The sequence below is a fragment of the Ovis canadensis genome, chromosome 13 (assembly GCF_042477335.2).
Source record: "Ovis canadensis isolate MfBH-ARS-UI-01 breed Bighorn chromosome 13, ARS-UI_OviCan_v2, whole genome shotgun sequence".
NCBI classification, from domain to species: domain Eukaryota; kingdom Metazoa; phylum Chordata; class Mammalia; order Artiodactyla; family Bovidae; genus Ovis; species Ovis canadensis.
The window spans coordinates 19,208,865-19,228,022 of record NC_091257.1 but is presented as its reverse complement, the minus strand read 5'-3'; positions in this window follow the sequence as shown (position 1 = coordinate 19,228,022).

Sequence of the window (19,158 nt, the reverse complement as noted above, 5' to 3'; positions counted from 1 at the left end):
CCTGTACCAAAAAGGGTGTTTGTGCTTGTTTGAGGCGTTAATGTTTAATGAGCACATTACCAAACATTTATGCCTTAAGGGAAATGTGTTGAGAAGGAAAATGACCCTTTATAACCTAAAGGCCTACATAATGGGCTTCTGAGAGGTCAAGGAACATGAATTGCTGGATGTTTTTCTCTGCCCCTTAGTATGTCCTCATCTATGAATATGTTCATAGATTTCCTTGGCAGCAACTCTCTCGGACTAGCTTAGAAGGCAAACATTAGGTAGATACCAATTATTCCCCCAATCCCAACATAACAGAACAAATGAGCCCCCTTTCCTTCTCTACTTGGATCTAAGTTTATTTTATCCAACGATATATTAACCCCCAAGTGGGTACCAGTTTTTCTTCATTTTTTGGCCCCACCATGTGGCATGCAGGATTCTAGTTCCCCAGTCAGGGATTGAACCTGCACCCCCTGCAGTGGAAGTGTGGAGTCTTAACCACTGGACTGCCACGCAAGTCCCATAATGTAAAGAAACAAAACAGATACTTCAGAAGACCTGGATAAAGCATGGTCGAATGAGGCATAACGGGTTCATGCAGCCTCCTGGGGTCTGATGGGGATGCCTGCTAATTGCTGACATCAGGGGAAGCAGAAGTGCCCCATTACCCAGCCCCAGTACTTCCCAGTGTGGGGGAAATACCTCACTCTCTTGCTCTTGGCAGTGAGATCCCAAACGCCTGACAGCAGCAGCAATGGTCAATACTTTCATTCGTTTGTACACACGCGCACTCAGCCCAAGTCAGACTGTCCCTTTTCCTGGAAAGCGCTTCCTTCCCCTTGTTGCTTCATGGACTCCCTCTTACTCCATGAGCTTCAGTTTATATTTCAGCAAGAAATCTTTGTCAAGTCCCCGGATACAGATAAGACCCCAGTCCTCTCAATGGCCTCCCTTACATTAACCCCATGTCCATTTTCCAGGCTTTCCATGATTGTCCCTTCATGTGTCTTTCCCTCTTAGGTATCCTACATGAGGCCTGGCCCACAGTGAGCACTGAACTATCTTTCCATTCTGAAATCACTGAATAATGTGCTCATTAAACTAAGATCATTTCTTCCAACCCAGTAACAGGAGATGCCCAAGCTACCATCTGAGGTAAGCCTGCCATCCTTCGAGGTGAGGAGAGAGAAGAGACATGTCATGGATGAAAAGAAAGCCCACAGTCTCTAAGACTAAATAAATTAATTCAACTTAGCCAACAAGTAAATACAGGATTAGGAGTCAAAAAGCTACAGAAATCTTGGCATGGGCAGAATGCATGGCCAGCTCTGAAATGTCTTCTATTTTCCCAGACTGTTTTCGTTGCTTAATTGTTTAGCAAAAAAAAAAAGAAGAAGAAGAAGGAAATTCGGACACTCCCAAGTCTCCCTCCCACGGAAACCTGTTTTACTAGCTGCATTTCATGTGGCTGCAGAAGGCCCCAGAAGGAGGAGAGCAGGGAGTAACAACTGTGCGGACTTGCAGGGCCAGAACACAGGCCCAGGGCTCAGAAGAGCCCCCAGTTCAGGTGTTTTCCTCCTGTTCCTCTTAGAGCTGCTGTGTCATTAATTGAACTGAATTTTGGTGCTTGTATAAAGCATTCCCTTTGTGGTTCACTCCCAGTCTTAAACCTTGCATGTGACCACATGTAAATGTGTATTTTTATGGTCCTATAATCTTAGGACTTTTCAATCTCTGTTGCTTAAAGGCATCCAGTGAACTGGAGCGGAGAACTCCAGAGGTTTCTGATCATTTAGAAGCAGTTACATGTGCTGGTTCTAAGTGACTTCACAGCTTCACTTCTTGCAGAGACTGGGACAGAGCAAAGCTAAAGCTCTGGCACCAAATTAACCCTTCAGACCAGAATCAAAAATCACTAGAAAATAGGCAACCTCCGTCTGTTTAAACACCTCACTGGCAGACGTCTGTATCTGCTTGCTCACTGGAAGCGTCCTTCTTAAGAGCTCCTCCTCTGTTACCTATTGTGTCAGTTTATCTTCAGACCTGATCTGCTTTTCCAAGCTTGCATGGGCCACCTTAGACGGCCTCACTGAAAGGTAGGGTACAGACCAAAAGACAAAGTCAGAGAGAACTGGGCTCAGGATCCAGGAAACGGACTCCCTTCATGTTCTACAGGAAACTCTCCGAGTAGTCTATCCACTCACATTTCTTTTCTTCTTTTTTAATTTATACACCTGCTTCTTTTTTATTGATTTTTAAAATTGAAGGATAGTTGAATTACAATGTTGTATTATAGTTTCAGGTGTTCAGCAAAATGATTCATCTGTGTATACACACACATCTATATATAACTGAATATATACAAATATATCAAACTGAGTTTATACATAAATATATATAATAACTGAATATATGTTTTTTTTTTCAGAATCTCTTCCATTAAAGGTTTTTACAAGATACTGAATATAGTTCCCTGTGCTGTATGGTAGGTCCTTATTTGTTATCTATTTTACATACAGTTGTATGTATCTGTTAATTCCAACTACCAATTTATCCCTCTCCCCCTTTCCCCCTTTGATAACCATAAGTTTGTTTTCTATGTCTGAAACTCACATTTCTTTTATTTCTTTCTCATTCTTTGTTCTCATAGTTGAACATTTTATGCAACTGGGCCAAGAGTAAAAGGTAGGCAAAATGAAAAACCAAACAAGCAAAAAAAAAAAAAAATAGCCCACAGATCTACTTTATATTCAGCTCTGTTTTTCTCCAAAATAAGTATTGTTTCTTTGGCGCTGAGCTGGTAGCGGATCGCAGGGGATGACAAAGCTAAAGAACATTTACAAATGTTAAATTGATGAAAAGGACTGCATCCACCTCCTCTCTACTTCAGTGCCATCCAATCACATTTCTTATACTCAAAACATTTGTGATGTTTTTCCATAACACAACCTTAATTTCCATATGCATAAACTATTGTTCTTTATGCCAAATTGATTGCTTGTCTTCAGAATTTTCGTTGACATTTTCTCCTCCCCTCTTTTGGGGAGAATTGTTGCCAATGTTTTATTTTTAAAATCCATTTGTTTCTAAAAGACTGTCATAAGGAAAAAATAGGCAACAGGGTTTGAAGCTTAGTATAAAGTCAAACTTAATGGAAAATCACACAGCTCTTCTGACTGAGAAAACATCTGCCCAGTGGGTTTGCTCAAGAATTCAGAAGCTACCATCCTCCACATAAGGTCACTAGCACTGGACCTAAGGGCCTCCAACATTTTGGTCAAGGTCTTCGTTACCAGGCCACTAGATTCTGCATTCAAGGACTCCACAGGAATGGATTGGAAAGTTACGTTTCCAGCCACTCCGCATTGCTAGTGTGGGTTTATCTGCAGTGAAAACTCTCTATCAAGTTTGGTTTTGTTTCATTTTGTTTTTGCCCATTTGCTTCTTGTTTGATCTGTATTTATGCCAGTAGATATTCTGACTCAAACTAGCAATCTCACACATAGCCCTTTTAATTTCAGCTTGTTACATTTGGCCCAGACTCGGCAGTCACGACCTTTTGGGTTTTAATACGATCTTACGATCAGCCTAAGTCTGTCATCTGGAAATTGTGCTCTCTCTTTCAGCCTTGTGTCCACAATACACTTAATAAACGTGCTCTAAAAATTCATCCCAAGTTCTTATTACAGTATTGGAAAGGGCAGGTCAAGAAACATGCTTTGGTGTCTACTATTATGGCTCGATTTTAAAAGATTGAGTTTTTACGGAAGCAGATCTTCGAACAGACATCAGGAAAGAACTTTGACAGTGGAAACTAGTGAGAGGTGATGGAGGTATTAGACTTCAAGCACTCGAGTTCTCTAAGGAGGAGGAACTTTTATAACCAAGGATGGCTTCCAGAAGTGAAGGTGAAATTAAGAAACTTGTTAGGCTTAGGAAGTTGACTTGTTATCTTGGAAATGAAAAGTGAACCCTCCTATACCAACATTAGACAGTAAAGAATTCGCCTGCAATGCAGGAGACCTGGGTTGGATCCCTGGGTCAGGAAGAGCCCCCGGAGAAGTAAATGAATACCCACTCCAGTATTCTTGCCTGGAGAATTCCATGGACAGAGAGGCCTGGTGGGCTACAGACCATGGGGTCACAAAGACTCAGACACAACTGAGTGACTAACAACTTCCCTTTCATACCTTTAAAGGAGTCAGCCCTGAAAAATACTAGTCTTGTGAGAAGTCAATTCTCATTCACATTTTGGGGGATTACTTGAGGGGGGGCAGTCTTTTCACCACCTGGCCCCAGTCTTTCCAAGGACCAATATATAAGATCTTTCTTTGGTGGACGCCCAGGTGTCTTACAGCCCATTCTAAAGTAATGAGTGAAATTCTGAGGCAGTTTTACTTATCTGGTTACTCCCATATACCTAGAATTGCACTACAAAAATAATTAAAGTAGGTGGTCAAATGTTAACACCAGAAATCCCTCATCACAACTGTCCTCTCTCTCCCTGAGAGTCCAGCTCACTTTGATGGGTATTAGAATGTGGCATGAAGCTTTTGTTTTTGACATGTGTGTAACCCAGAAGGTTTATTTCAGTATGGTGTACACGTATTAGGTGTTTTGACCTTGAGGATATAAATGATTATGCTCTTCTCTACTCCTAGGAGTAATTGAAATACATTTATGCACAAAAGAATCCACTTAGCACCTTTTTCTATGTTTTTAAGTACTTGAAATCCAGTAAGAACCCTCAGGAATTGCCACGCTTGTCTTTCAAGTACATTTACTATATGTGCACATTGTTAACTGTCACATGATCGTGGCATTTATAACTTTGGGTAAACAGTGAGAGAAAGGAATTCAGTGAGGCAATGAATGAGTAATTATGAACAACAATCTAAAGCTCAAGAAAAGGAAATTTTGGATTTCATGTTAAATATTGAATCTTCTCTAGAGTAAAATTGCTTCTTTCTCATACAAACCTAGTGGGACAATGGGAGTTCAGTTTCAAACTTCCACAGTAGAATGAATATCACAATGAAACAAGTCGCACAAATTGTTTGGTTTCCCAGTGCATATAAAACTAGTGTCTACACTATACCACAGTCTATTAAGTGTGCACTGGCATCGTGACTAAATAAGCATGTGTGTGCTCAGTTGTGTCCCACTCTTTGCGGCTCCATGCACTGTCGCCCACCAGGCTCCTCTGTCCATGGAATTTTCTTGGCAAGAATATTGGAGTGGGTTGCCACTTTCTACTGCAGGGCATCTTCCCAACCCAGGGATCAAATCCATGTCTCTTGCATCTCCTGCATTGGCAGGTGGATTCTTTTCCACACCACCACCAGGGGTTTTGTTTTTGTGGTTCAGTAGCTCAGTGGTGTCTGATTCTTTGTGACCCCATGGACTGTAGCACACCAGGCTTCCGTCTCCTGAACTATCTCCCAGAGTTTGCTCAAATTCATATCCATTGAGTCAGTGATGTCATCCAACATTTCATTCTGTCTCCCACTTCCCGCCTGCCTTCTGTCTTTCCCAGCACCAGGGTCTTTTCCAATGAGAAGGCTCTTTGCATCAGGTGGCCAAAGTTTTGGAGCTTTAGCTTCAGCATCAGTTCTTCCAAAGAATATTCAGGGTTAATTTCCTTTGGGATTGACTGGTTTGATCTCCTTGCAGTCCAGGGACTCTCAAGAGTCTTCTTCAACTTCACAGTTTGAAAGCATCAATTCTTCAGCACTCAGCCTTCTTTATGGTCCAACTCTCACATCCATACATGATTACTGGAAAAGTGACAGCTTTGTCTGTATAAACCTTTGTCAGCAAAGTGATGTCTCTGCTTTTTAATATGCTATCTAGGTTTGTCATAGCTTTCCTTCCAAGGAGCAAACATCTTTTAATTTCATGTCTGCAGTCACCCTCTGCAGTGATTTTGTGACCCCAGAAAATAAAATCTGTCACTGTTTCTATTTTTTCCCCATCTATTTGCCATGAACTGATGGAACCAGAAGCCATGATCTTAGTTTTTTGAAAATTGAGTTTTAAGTCAGCTTTTTCACTCTCCTCTTTCACCTTAATCAAGAAGCTCTTTAGTTCCTCTTCACTTTCTGCCCTTAGGGTGATGGGTATGCCTTAGTTTAAAAATATTTCACTGCTAAGAAATGCTAAACATCAACTGAGCCTTCAGCAAGTCATAATAGTAACATCAAAGATCACTGATCACAAATCACCTTAAGAAATATAATACCAAAAACTTTGAAACTTTCCAAGAATAACCAAAATGTGATACAAAGACACACAGTGAGCAAATGCTATTGGGAAAATGGCACCAATAGACTTGTTTAACATAGGGTGGCCACAAAACTTCAAATTGTAAAAAACAGAGTATCTACAAAGTGCAATAATATGAAGTGCAAAAAAACAAAGTATTTCTGTAGTTGTTTAAGGGAAGAATTATCAGTTAAAATTAGTAGGGTACAGTAAGGTGAGAAACAGGATTTTTACAAAGTCTAACAGTATCTCCCCACAGAATACTTATTAATTATAGTGGAGAATACTTATTAATTATAGTGAAGTCTTTTGGACTGCAAGGAGATCAAACCAGTCAATCCTAGAGGATACCAGTCCTAAATGTTTGTTGGAAGGACCAATGCTGAAGCTGAAGCTCTAATACTTTGGCCACCTGATGTGAAGAACTGATTCGTTAGAAAAGACCCTGATGCTGGGAAAGATTGAAGGCAGGAGGAGAAGGGGATGACAGAGGATGAGATGATTGGATGGCATCACCAACTTGATAGACATGAGTTTGAGCAAGCTCCAGGAGTTGATGATGCACAGAGAAGTCTAGCATGCTGCAGTCCATGGGGTCGCAAAGAGTTGGACATGACTGAGTGACTGAACTGAATGGATAGTGGAGATATCTAGCAGATACCACCTTGACCAAGAGATCTAAGTTAACAACATCAGTAATGCAATATCAACATCAAATGCCTCCTGATATGGTGTAAGGAGAAGGACACAAGATCACTTCTGTGATTTTCCTGCTAAAAGTGTGTAGCTTGAAAAGAATCACAAGGAAACATCAGTCCAACCCAAGGTGAAGAAACTTTTACAAAATAACAGGTCCAAACTCTTTAAAGTTCAAGGTCACAAAGGACAGAAAGACTGAGGAAATGTTTCTGATTAAAGGAGAAAAGCAGGGATAAAAGCTAAATGTAACATAATTTAATCATAGGTCAGATTCTAGACCCAAAAAAGAACATTAGTGTGATGACTGGTAAAGCTTAAATAAGCTCGACAGTTTAGACAATAGAGTAGTATCAGTGTTAATTTATTGATTTTGATCATTGTACAGTGATTATAAAAAATATTAACTTTTGGAGAGTCTTGATATGAGCATACTAAGAAATTATATCTATAACTTTTTCATAAATCTGAAAGTAGTTCAAAATGAAAAGTTAAAACACACAAAAATACAGCCAAAAAATATAAATAAATATATATACATGCCACACTGATAAATTGCTAAGGAAAAAAGAAAAAAGTTTGAGACCTACTGGATTAGATTACATGCTAAGGTTTTACAATTACATGAATTATCAAACTTAGAAAATCAGAATGTTTCAAGATCAATTGCTTTAAGAAAATCTGCCTCCAACTGCACCCTGAGAGAGTGAGAATTTATTTGAACTTCTTACATCTTAATGTTCACACCAGGTAACAGGTAATGTAACAGATTCACATCACCTGACACTTTCATAAGAGATACTGAAATAAGTCCGCTCCTTGTCTTTTCCACTAGTGGAGACGTATACACATATGTCCATCATTAACATGGGCCCCCAGGTGGATCAGTGGTAAAGAATGGGCCTGCAGTGCAGAAATTGCAGGGGACTCAGGTTTGATCCTCGGGAAGATCCCCTGGAGGAGGAAATGGCAACCCAATCCTGTAATCTTGCCTAGGAAATCCCATGGACAGAGGAGCCGGGTGGGCTACAGTTCATAGGGTTGCAAAGAATTGGACACAACTGAGCATACATGTATCAATAATGCATCTTATTCTAGAAAATAACATGAAGCTGGTAATCCAAATAATCCAAATAATCCATCCTCATTCCAGCCTAGACTGCCCTGACACCCAGCTTCCTGCCATTCACAGTCGGAATGTTCGCAGATTGAAATTTTCATTTCAATTCCCCTCAAATATGCAGGAGATAAAACTTCTGCTAGGGGTGCAGAAAATAGCAAATAATGTATTCTGTGGGTCAGTTTAAAGATAACCTGCATCGTTGTGCCTCTGAGTTGATTTTTTTTTTTTTAATAATGACATGTACTTTACTTGGCAATGTCCACTCTCTAAAAATGAAGGCAGAAAAGTACATTTGAATTTGGAAACAAATTTGCTAATATTAGCCTCAGGAATTTCTTATCGTCCCTGAATCCTCAGCTTAAAAACATTCATTGCTGGAGGTGTTGTATGTTGTTTTTCCCAAGGGTACACGCTTCTTCTGCAGAGTCCCATAATGGTGGGAACAGAACAAAGACAGCACTGTGCGGTTCTGGCTCTCTCTCTGCCACTCACCATGCTGCCTCAATTTCCTCAGCTACAAATAGAGGAAATTGGTCAAGGAAATGCTCTTTTTTAAAATATTTATTTATTCATTTTGGCTGTGCCAGGTCTTAGTTGTGGCTTGTGGAATCTAGCTCCCTGGAATCTAGTTTTCTGACCAGGGATGGAACCTGGGCTCCCTACACTGGGAACTCAGAGTCTCAGCCACTGGACCACCAGGAAAATCCCTGGAAGCATTCTTAAACCTTGTATTATGGACCTCTTGAGCAGTCTGATGAAGCTTATGACCTCTTTCACAATAATATTTTAAATGGATAACAGAAAATACATACAATTACAAAACAATTGATCATATAAAACACAGTGCTAAAAATAATTTTAAATGTGTGATATAATAACATATGTATATTCTTTAGTAACGCAAATAATAATATCTAACAGTCTATCTCTTAAATCCCATAATTTCAAAGACATGATGGGCATGAACAATATCTCGAGATAATGTACAACACTGAAATATGATACAAAGACATCTTTGACTTTTATTGTGTCAAAATCACAGGCACAAGTGATGTCCCTGTGGTTTTGTGCCCACATTTGAAATGGGAAGAAATGATAAATTTCAATTAGAGATTAGTAAAAACAAAAATTATAATTATTTTCCCCGAAGGATCCTCAGTTATGAACCTCTGGACCAGATGACCCCCAGGTCCTCTTCTGGCCCGATGAGTCTGTCATTTCTGTAATCTCCTCCGGCCAATCACCTTGAGGGGGACCCTCATCAACCGTGTGTGTATGTGCATATGTGTGTGAGCCTCTCTGGGGACTCAAGTTTAACGAGATATCAAAATATTTCATTTGCAAGTCTTGGCAGCTGTACAGCACTTAGCAAAGCAGAGCCAGTTTTCCTAGTTGAGGTTGGTCCACATCAGATTCATTTGTCTAGCATTTCACAGAGCATTTTCCCACATTTGTCCAACTGCAGTTTGAAGGCTGTAGCTGACAATATAAACGTGCCCTAAGGTAGAAACTCTGACCCCATTTCCCTCAGTGATCTCCAGGGTTGGCCATTACCATGCACATGCCTAGAGTCAAGGGATCTCCATGGATCTGCTAATTATTCCCCAGGTTTTTCCACCAGCAATAAAAATCCCATTTGTTGCAGCTTGCTTGCAGAGCAGTCCCATTTCCACAATGGTGGCATTAATTAGCAAAAACCTGTGAAAATGACTAGAGTTTATAGGTTTTAAGGAGAGAGAAAGAAAGGACCCTGAGTCACTTCTAAATAGTCTTATAAACTCTCCCATAGCAATCAGGGACTAAACCAAGCACACTTGTATAGATGCTGTGGTTTTTCATGTTTGTCGCCTTAAGTGGGAATTGGTCAAGACTTCAGCTTCCCCTTAGAGTAATGGCTTTGGTGAATGCAGAAAGATGGTGAAATTTCTCAGATAATCAATCACCATTTCCTGATGGAAAAACCTGGAAGGATCCTGGATATTCCATTCTAGAAGGCACAGCCCCTGCCCAGTGGGGTACTCTAGAAACAAACCATCTCTCCAGGGTTTCAAGAGATATTCCAGATGATGATGTTGGGATAAGGACTGGAGAGTGATGAGAGGTGTCCCCGCCCTCCCACCTGGAAAGATACACAATCTAACCTCAGAGACATTTGATACACCCACACAAAGATGGTGGCTGACAGAGGAGGAAAAATAAATGGGAAAGCTTGTCATCCATGATTTTATCCAGTCTTTGTTTTGGAGCGGTTTTGGACTTTTGCTTGTTTTCGTTTTCAAGCTAAGTAGCCCTATTTTCTATTTAACAGTTTATCCACAAGGAGAAAATGGTCTATCCTCATCTTAAAACCCAGGACTCAATCACTTTCTAAGCAAATGTGACTCTAACTTTCCTTCTGAAGGGTTAAACAGATGGATAAAGGGTAATAAATCTTCTCTCTTCACTTTCAATGACTTTCAGAATGTTTTCCTCCCTAATTCCTACCCTGAGCCAACAATCACTGCTGACTTTAGCTAAGAATTCTATTTTCTAATTTTTTTATAGCTGCAATGTGAGTTTCCCATGCAGTTTTTATTAACTGTGTTTCATTGCAAAGCCATGCAAGCAAAAATGGCCCTTATTTTTATTTGAAGAAGTCTATTTCAGTGACAATCTAGCCTCGGGGCAGCTATATGTCAATCTCTTTGATTTTTTTTTCCCTGTTGAAACAAGCATGGGAAAGTTTCAAGACAGATGCCATACAGGGCAGGGCTGAAGCGAGCAGCATATCACCCCTCATCTTTAGCCAACTCAAGACCAGAAAAGTCAATGAAGGGACGACCCAACAGTATAAGGTGGAAAGAAACCCCTGCACATCTCCCAGCTTTCGTTCCCAACAGATGGAAGGCCTTAAATTCTCTCCACTTGTCAACTTTTCCCAGAGATGACATTATTTGGGATTATGCTGGGAGGTTGGAGCATAATATTTACAAAAAGAAGCATGTCTTCTTAAAAAGGCAATAGGAGCTTAAGTGCCTGTTGTTTCTGGGCTACCGCCCCAGGGCTTCCTGAACTGTTTCTTCCCTGTAACCCCTGAAATAAAGCTGAGTCCTTCAGAACTATGAACCTGGAAGTCTACAGTATTAATTACTGGGGATCAAACCCCAGCACCTCACTCTGCAAAGTCGTGATATGGCAGCTGGGCCAGTCTGCGTGTGTTTTGAACACCTAACACTAGGTTCCTCAGATATACACAAGCCTGTGATCTGAAGCTTCAGTTAATGGACTGGAAACAGTACTGGACATGTTGACCTCTAAAGCTAAATCCTGAAAACAAATGGGAAAAAACTGGAACAGGGTTTGGGAGTGAAGGATATGAATTTCTTTGAATGAGCTTATCCAGATATCTATGTCTTTATATTATTTCACTAAACATTCTCATCAACACTATCAAGTAGGCATCATTATCACCACTTTATATATGAAGGGGAGGTTGGCAAGAGAATTAGTAGTCAAATAAACTAATATAAGTTATTATATGCTGTCTTTATCTGGCATGATCAGAGAAGAGAACCTTTCATTTTTTTCCAAGTGAAAGCTGGAAGGAACTCTAGAGACCATTTGATCTTACTTCTCATTTTTCAGCTGATGAGTAATAAAAGAGGGACAAATCTGACCCACAGTCTGTTTTTGTAAATAAAGTTTTATTGGAACCTGGCCACACTTTTCTGTATATATTGTCTACACTTTCGTATTATATAGGCAAAATTGAGTACCATCCAATTAAGATCACATGACCTACAAAACTTAGTTTGTGGCCCTTTCAGAAAATATTTGCCAACCCCTTCTAGAGATCAATCTGATCCTAATAATAGTGAGTTTTCCAATCCATGAATATGGTATATTTCTCCATTTCTTTAGGTCATCTCTCCCTGAAATGTTTTGTATTTTTTTCATATGCATCTTGCACATTTTTGCTAGAAATAAATTTTGGTCTGTTATGATTTTTGATGCTTTTTAAACATTTTTCATTTTTCAAATGGTTGCTGTTTGATTTACAAATACAGTCTATTTTGCCTTAGTATCAACTTTGAATACTAAAACCTTGCTGAACTTAATACTAGTTCCAACAGATTTTTACAGAATCCTTAGGATTGTCTACATAGATAAAAATAACTTTTGTAAAGTCATATTCTCCCTTTTGATCCTTATGCTTCTTTTTCTTCTTTTACTGGACTGGTGTAACCTGTAGTACAATGTCAGTGGAAGTGGTAAGAGTGGCTATCCTCATCTTTTTCATGATCACCAGGGGAAAACACGCAATAGTCACCATTAAGTATGATGTTAGCTGTTGCTTTTTTTTCTTAGACTTTTAAAGTCCTTCACATTTTCACTTATTTATACATTTTGAAACAATGATTTTTGAACAGAATGAATTGGAGAATAAAAAGCTTAAGTAATCAGAAATGAGAATATCTGAATGACTCCTGCCCTGTGTTTAGATTTGGCTAGATGACCCTGTTTGATAGGAAGAGAGGAAGATGGACGATCAAGGAGCAAGTAGTACAAAGTTCCCTCTTCCAGCACTGCTGATCTTTTAAGAGAAAATCTTGAGTAAGAGTATAAAATGGCACAACTGCTTTGGGAAACTGCCCTCTGACCCAACAATTCCCTTCTGCGTATCTACACAAGGGAAATAAGTGCATGTGCCAACAAATCTTGCACATGAGCCTTCCTACTGGCTTTGTGTATCATGCTGAAAATGAGAGACAACCTAAAAGTCCATCTCTGAGAAGGGATTCTAAAAGCAGTGGTGTATTCATATAATGGAATACTTCTCAGCAACAAGAAGGAAGAAACTCCTGGTACACATCATAATGTGAAAAAAACCTCAAGACCATTACATCAAGTGAAAAAAAGCAGACTCAAAAGATACATACCATTTGGTTTCAAGTAGACAAGTTCAGGCTTCCTAGGTGGTGCTAGTGGTAAAGAACCCACTTGCCAATGTAGGAGACATAAGAGTCACAGGTTCAATCCCTGGGTCAGGAAGAACCCTGGAGGAGGGCATGGCAACCCACTCCAGTATTCTTGCCTGGAGAATCCTATGGACAGAGGAGCTACAGTCTGTAGGGTCACAAAGACATGACTGAGCAACTTAGCAAGCACAGCCCAGGCAAAGTTCTACAACAGGTAAAACTAATCTATAGGGATAAAAATCAGAATAGTTGTCAGGTGTTGTGACAAGAGAGGCAGAAATCAACTAGAAAGGGGAAAAAAAGGACTTTCTGGAGAGAAAAAAATATTCTAAATCTTGAGTGGTGGTGAATCCATGGGAATACCTATTCATTTCTCAAAACTCAAACCATATTTTAATACTTACTTAAGATCTGTGCATTTCACTGAATGTAAGTTAATCCTCAAGAAAAAATAAACTTAGAAAAGGCAAACCTTCAGGGAAAAGTCAGGATGCTAATGAATGAGTTTTCAGTGGTGCAGCTTCAGACCTTGGATCCCAGTATCAAGAGGATCTGCACGGGACCAAATGACAGCACCAAGGAACAACTTTGCAAGGGGGATCAGACTCCAGTCTCTACCAACAGACCTCCCGCAACCAATAAACATACAAACTAAGCAAAACTATATTACTTTGCCAACAAAGGTCCATCTAGTCAAAGCTATGGTTTTTACAGTCATCATGTATGGATATGAGACTATAAAGAAAGCTGAGTGCCAAAGAATTGATGCTTTTGAACTATGGGTGTTGGAGAAGACTCTTCAGAGTCCCTTGGACTGCAAGGAGATCCAACCAGTCCATCCTAAAGGAGATCAGTCCTGAATATTCATCGAAAGGACTGATGCTGAGGCTGAAACTCCAACACTTTGGCCACCTGGTGTGAAGAAGTGACTCATTGGAAAAGACTCTGATGCTGGGAAAGATTGAAGGCAGGAGGAGAAGGGGACGACGGAGAATAAGATGGTTGGATGACATCATCGACTTGATGGACCTGAGTTTAAGCAAGCTCTGGGAGTTGGTGATGGACAGGGAAGCTTGGTGTGCTGCAGTCCATGGGGTCACAAAGAGTTGGACATGACTGAGTGACTGAACTGAACTGAAGCAAAACTAATGTGTATGCCAAGCAAATGAAGCTTCAAGACAAGTTCCACAGACCCTTTTCCAACTGATTTGCAGGTCCCTGACTCTCCTGCTCAGAAATTCAGGGGCCACCAGTGTGAACCTCAAATCACTTAGTCAGTCAGTCACTCGGACCCAGCCACCTTCCCCATACACTTGCAAATACTTGTCCGTCTTCTCAGCTTTCTAGATTCACTCACAAGCCCAAGAATACTGGAGAGGGTAGCTTATCCCTTCTCCAGCGAAGGAATCATACCAGGAATCATACCGAGGTCTCCTGCATTGCAGGTGGATTCTTTACCAGCTGAACTATCAGGTAAGCCCCATACACTGTTGTAAATCACTGGACTAAGTGACTTAATGAGTAAAGATAGTCCAAGTAACACAGTTACAACAGTGCTGGAGTCGTAGCAAATGCCCAGGAAATGTCAGCTACCATCACAGCTCCCATTTCTGCCTCTTTTTCTACTTTTCCTTCAGCCCTCTTGATCCTAAGGGGCACTTGGGCAACAGTCATGCATATTTTCTTGAACTTCTGAATGAACGATAGGAGCTTCCCCAGGAGATAATAGACCAGAGAGTAGGGTTTTCTCTCTAAGTGCCTAAGTGTTCAGCCAGGGTCACCACACGCTAGAGCTTCAAGGGGCTTTACCTTTTATACTTAAGCACAGTGAAGCTCAAGATAGTAAGGTGAGTGTCACCAAGTCCCCAATCCATCAGACTGAGTTAGGACTTTGCACCTTGCTCTACTTGCCCCCTCCAACTTACAGGCAGACATTGCATCCAGCAGGCACTCAGTAAATGCCTTTATGAAATACGTACTGGTGGGGCAGCGAAAGGTATCTCCTTTTCAGGGTAGTGAGACATTCAAATCTCACTGTAATAAACATACGTGCTCTAGACAAATTAAATTATGTTGACTCATGAGGATTTTCTTTGATATTTTACAACCAGATGTTTTTTCTTCCAGGTGAGAATAAACTTTGTTTTCCTGGGTTACACGGGGAAACTTTTGAAACCGAGTTGAAATGTCTGCTTTAATTTCTAGTTCAGGAAAGGTGATGTAACAGAAGGGAAAAAGCAGAGATGCAGGGGCTAACTCAGCCTAACTTCTGAGGTGCTTAAAGACCACTCTCCATCTCTGGATCATAACTGCTTACACTGCAAGGTTATGGTGGCCTGAGACCAGCCTAGCAGAATGCTTGGCATATAGTTAGATCTCAACAAGTAAGTAGAGCTTCCCCTTTTTCCAGGCACTTGGGATCACTGCCTCTGAGCCCCAGCACTCCCATCCCATCATTCCCTGCCCATTCCAAATCTATCCCCACGTCAGAGGTGCAGAAACAAAGTAGATCATGAGAGCTGTCTAAAGCAAAGCAGTGAAGTCACATTCAGGTCCAGCTTTAACTTATGTCCTGAGGACCTGGAGTAGAATGACATTTCAAGTATCAAGAACAAAGCAACAAAAAAGGAGACAGACACCCTGAGCTCCAAACTTTAAACCTTAGACCAAGCAACGATTCCAAAGCAGCCTCAAACTGAGGCACAACAAAACATTATGTAACCAGAAGGCTCCTTTATTTATCCCACTGGCAAACATTTCCTGCTTGTTTTGTATACACAGGGGTGCAGGATTTCCTAGCCGTCGTGTCTTCTGTGGGGCCAGCTAGCATTACCCTGTTTGGTTCGGAGCGTTGACCTCATTGTTTTGAAGCTCGCTCCTCCCACCAGACACTTTGGTTAACTGGCTCCACGCATGGATGGAGGTTTAGGTTAAATGTTTCAGGGCTAACAACACAACCAGACTGAGTTGTCGAAATTAGCATCAGCAACATGAAAGAAGCCCTTCTATCCAAGGACATGGAGCTCAAGGTGTTGCTCAACTTTTCTGAAATGTGGAAAGAAGGCCAAGATGCATGAGGGCTTAACCCAGGAGGAGTCAGCTTGGTAAGACCATGTGTACACGGGGGAAGTTGGCATGTTCCAGGAGCTCTTCTAAGAACTACACACAGATTAAATCCTTCCAGGCACACCCATAAAGCTATGTGCTGTGCTGTGCTTAATCACTCAGTTGTGTTCGACTCTTTGCGACCCCATGGACTGTAGCCCACCAGGCTCCCCTGTCTATGGGGATTCTCCAGGCAAGAATACTGGAGTGGGTTGACATGCCCTCTTCCAGGGGATCTTCCCAACCCAGGGATCGAACCCAGGTCTCTTGCATTGTGAGTGGATTCTTTACTGTCTGTGCCAATAGGTAAGCCCAAGAATATTAGAGCAGGTAAGCTATCCTTTCTCCAGAGGATCATCCCTACCCAGGAATCAAACCAGGGTCTCCTGCATTGCACACAGATTCTTTACCAGCTGAGCTACCAGGGAAGCCCCCATAAGCCTATAAGACACACTATTTTACAATCACAACTTGAGCTCAGATCCAGACCAGCACAATAAGGCAAATATCACAAAGTGAGTTACACAAATCTTTTGGTTCTTCAGGGCAGATAAAAGTTAATTTTATACTACACTATCTCTATTAAGTGTAAAACAGCACCATGTCTAAGAAAATGGACATAGGACATACCTTCCTTGAAATAATGACATGGAGCTGCCAATCAAAAGGCAAGAAGAACATGATTATGATTGTCACATGCGTGTCTGCAGGCTGTCGCTTCAGTCGTGTCTGACTTTTTATAGCCCTGTGGACTGTAGCCCACCAGGCTCCTCTGTCCATAGGATTCTCCAGGCAGGAATACTACAGTGGGCAGCCATTTCCTTCTCCAGGGGATCTTTCCAACCCAGGGACCAAACCTGTATGTCTTCTGTCTCCCGCATTGGCAGGTGGGTTCTTTAAGACTAGCGCCACCACACGCACATCATTATAATACCAATAGGACAGGAGGAAACTTTCAGAGGTGATGTATATGTTTACGGCATACGTGGTGAAGGTGATTCAATGGGTATAAAATGATCTCCATACTCTCCCAGTTGTATACATCAAATATATACTGCTCTTTATATGACCAAGATATACTTTATGCTAAACATCCTCTGAGCCTTTGGTGTGTCACAGTAGCAACATCAAAGATCACTGATCACAGGTTACCATGACAAATAGAATGATAATCAGCTACTTTGAAATATTACAAGAATTACCCAAATGTGACCCAAAGACATGAAGTGAGCAAATGCTGTTGGCACCAGTAGACTTGCTCAACACAGGGTTTCCACAAACACCCAATTTGCAAAAAAAGACAGTATCTGCCAAGTACATTAAAATGAAGCACAATAAGATGAAGTAGTCCTGTGTCCCCATTTTACAGATGATGACAGTGGAATCAAGCAGGCAAGCTTAATAAATAGTAGAGTCCATATTCAAACGCAGACAAATGAGCTCTGGACTCTGCAGTCTTATCCACTTGCTATACCATACCACCCAAAATACAGTTTCTAGGAAAAATAAAGTGGAACAGATGTGAATGTGTCTCCCATGGCACCCTAGCCCCCTGCCTCAGGCAACAAGCTCCTTGCTTACAACAAACATGTATTGAGAGCCTCCATATCCTGTGCTATGTCCTAGGAATTCAGAGCTAAATAGGCTATGGATCCTGTTCTCTAAACCCGCACATTCACCACTAGCCACATTTAACAAAATTAAACTGAATTAAATTTAAATTTATTTTCTCTGCTTCACTAGCCATGTTTCAAATACTGAGTAGCCCCATATGGTTAGTGACTAGTGTATTGGACAATGTAGATATGGAACATTTCCATCACTATAGAAACTTTTTTTGTGAGCAACATTCTAGACTTTGCTACTCAAAGAGTTGTTCCCTAGACCTACAGCATCAATACAGCTCGGAGCTTGCTGGAAGAGTCTCAGCCCTACTGGATTAGAATCTTCATTTTAACAAGGTTCTTAAGAGATTCATGTATACCTTAGACTGTAAGAGCACTTGAGTCTAGAAATATTTTCTGCCCTAGTACTTGAAGTTACATGAGCTGAGGTTGGAAACCCAAGGCAATGAAGGAGCAAGAGTATTCTCAAGGGCTCAAAGAAAAAGAGTCCTGATGGGACTTGCTATCATCGTGGCCCTTGGAATAGAAAATAGACCCTTGGAGCTCATCCCAAGGAAGGTAGGGAATAGGCTGTTTGGGGGCAGTGGTGGAGGTGGGTGAGAAGAGAGCTGAGACAGCAAAACAGTACATAAATCTAAATATCAAAGATAGCCAGCAATAACAACCACAAGCAGCATTTATTGAATGTGTATAATGGGCTTGTAACACTGTACAGGAGGCGGTGATCAAAACCATCCCCAAGAAAAAGAAATGCAAAAATGGAAAATGGTTGTCTGAGGAGGGCTTATGAATAGCTGAGAAGAGAGAAGTGAAGTGAAATGAAAGTCGCTCAGTTGTGTCCAACTCTTTGTGACCCCATGGACTATACAGTCCATGGAATTCTCCAGGCCAGAATACTGGAGCGGGTAGTCTTTCCCTTCTCAAGAGGATCTTCCCAACCCAGGGATTGAACGCAGGTCTCCTGCATTGCAGGCTGATTCTTTACCAGCTTAGCCACAAGGGAAACTCAAAAAGAGAAGTGAAAGGCAAAGGAAAGATATACCCATTTGAATGCAGAGTTCCAAAGAATAGCAAGTAGCGATAAGAAACCCTTCCTCTGTGATCAATGCCAAGAAATAGAGGAAAACAATAGAATGGGAAAGCCTAGAGATCTCTTCAAGAAAATTAGAGATATCAAAGGAACATTTCATCCAAAGATGGGCACAATAAAGGACAAAAACTGTATGGACCTAACAGAAGCAGAAGATATAAAGAAGAGGCGGCAAGAATACACAGAAGAACTAAACAAAAGAGATCTTAATGACACAGATAATCACGATGGTGTGATCACTCACCTAGAGCCAGACATCCTGAAGTGCCAAGTCAAGTGGGCCTTAGGAAGCATCACTATGAACAGATT